This window comes from Sinocyclocheilus anshuiensis, unplaced genomic scaffold, assembly GCF_001515605.1.
Source record: "Sinocyclocheilus anshuiensis isolate Anshui unplaced genomic scaffold, SAMN03320099.WGS_v1.1 scaffold4080, whole genome shotgun sequence".
Lineage (NCBI taxonomy): Eukaryota > Metazoa > Chordata > Actinopteri > Cypriniformes > Cyprinidae > Sinocyclocheilus > Sinocyclocheilus anshuiensis.
In genome coordinates this window covers 15887-18289 of record NW_015538295.1, presented here as the reverse complement: position 1 = coordinate 18289, position 2403 = coordinate 15887, and the positions used below count along the sequence as shown (strand labels likewise).

The 2403-nt window shown below is 38.0% G+C and overlaps 1 pseudogene; it reads right to left on the bottom strand.

Annotated features, from left to right (window-relative positions):
• Nucleotides 1-1496, bottom strand: LOC107683750 (gastrula zinc finger protein XlCGF57.1-like; annotated as a pseudogene).
• Nucleotides 1497-2403: the final 907 nt, after the last annotated feature.

Genomic DNA, 2403 nt, shown 5'->3' with positions numbered 1-2403 from the left:
CTAATTGGTTTCTTCACTAAGTGGTTTCTCCACTGCATGGATCCTCATGTGTTTCTTCAGGTAACGTTTAATAGAGAAACACTTTCCACACTGATCACATGAGTAAGGTTTCTCTCTGCTGTGGATCCTCTCGTGTGTTTTCAGATTTGCTGACTGGCTGAATCTCTTGTCACAGTGTGAACACTTGTAAGGTTTCTCTCCAGTGTGGATCCTCTCATGCAGTTTTAAACAGCTCGCTGAAATGAAAGTCATTTCACACTCAAAGCACATGTATTCTCTCACACCAGTATGTATTTTCTCATGTTTTTTTAAACTTTGCCGCAGAGAAAAACTCTTTCCACATTCAGAACATGAATGCAGCTTCTCCTTCGTATGAACTCTCAGGTGTTTCTTCAGGTTTGATGCCCGGAAAAATGTTTTCCCGCATTGATCACATGTGAACGGCTTCTCTCCGGTGTGGATTCTCATGTGATATTTAAGATTTTTTTTAACTGAGAATCTCTTTTCACACTGTTCACACATGAACGGCTTCTCTCCAGTGTGGATCCTCATGTGAAGCTCAAGACTTGTTTTGTTTGAGAATCTCTTCCCACATTGATCACATGTGAACGGTTTCTCTCCAGTATGAACTCTCAAGTGAAGCTCAAGACTTGGTTTGTTTGAGAATCTCTTTTCACACTGATCACACTCAAACGGCTTTTCTCCAGTGTGAATCCTCATGTGAATTTTAATGTACGCTGAATCCGTGAAACTCTTCCCACATTGATCACATGTGAATGGCTTCTCTCCAGTGTGGATTTTCATGTGTCTTTTATGTTTTGAAGAGTCCACAAAACTCTTTCCACACTGATCACACATGAACGGCTTCACTCCAGTGTGAACTGTCATGTGACGCCCAAGACTTTGTTTGTTTGAGTATCTCTTTTCACACTGATCACACATGAACGGCTTCACTCCAGTGTGAACTGTCATGTGACGCCCAAGACTTTGTTTGTTTGAGTATCTCTTTTCACACTGATCACACATGAACGGCTTCACTTCAGTATGAACTGTCATGTGACGCCCAAGACTTTGTTTGTTTGAGTATCTCTTTTCACACTGATCACACATGAACGGCTTCTCTCCGGTGTGGATCCTCATGTGACTCTTGAGTTGTGATGAATCCGTGAAACTCTTCTCACATTGATCACATGCATGCGGCTTCACTCCAGTGTGGATCATCATGTGTACTGTAAGATGGCGTTTTTGTATGAAACTCTTCCCGCACTTTTTGCAGGTGAACGGCTTTTCTCCAGTGTGGATTCTCATGTGAATCTCAAGACTTGCTTTCCGTGAGAAATCTTTCCACACTGAGTGCAGGTTGTAGATTTCTTGGCTCTTCTTTTCTTTAAATATGTCTTTTTAGTCTTTGAGCGACTCAAAGGTTTTTCTCCCGGTTTCTCATGATGTTTCTCCTCCTCTTCACTCAGTTCTTCACTCTCCTCGTTCTCTTCCATCAGCTCTGAAATGAAAGAAAAAAATAATAATTTCATTTTCAGTATATCAAAATAATTCAGAGATAATATAAAGTGAAAAGACATAAAAGTAAGCCCTGATGTAATAGACAACTGCAATAAAATACGACGATCATTTTGATAAAATAAATATGTCCCTGAAACTTTCCATGAATGAGGTACATTGATCTTGTTTTGGAATTTCTTAATCATTAGTTTATTTTTCTTGCAGGATGCTTTTGAAAACTAAATGTCCCCAACTCTTGGGCCAAAGTGCGTCTGAATCATGTCTGAATGTGACAAAAAGAGAAATGAAACTAATCAGCTGTCTAAATATAATCGCATGGCTAATACACATCTTCTGAAAGAGTACTGAACATCTGGATCAAAACAATCAAATATTAATCATTATATAAATCAAAACTGCCTAACGTTACAGAATGAAATATCGATCCAGGATATGGTATAGGACACTGCAAGCTTTGGATGTCTGGATGGATGCGATCTATTCCATCTAAGTACTGATCATCGTTCTGAATCTGAATCTAGACGTAGTTTTTTACAAAAATGCGATTTTCTCAGCTTTTTGGTAAAAAATTTGCTTTTTCATTAAACTTACCAACATTCAAGTGTTGATTAAAAAAGAATGCATGAAGCTAGAATAAAATGATTTTTGTGTTTAAAATTAGACGCTCTGCTTGGCATATTGCCTGTTCAGATATTCATACAACAAAATATTCTGGGGGCCATTAAACTTGTGAAAATTAAAAAAATGCTGGTGGTTAGAGTTGGGGTACTTGAACTCAGGACTGCAATTGTGAATGACCTTGGACTCGGATGGACTGAGTACACACAAATCCACATCATGTGTAATATAATATAATATAATATAATATAATATATATATATA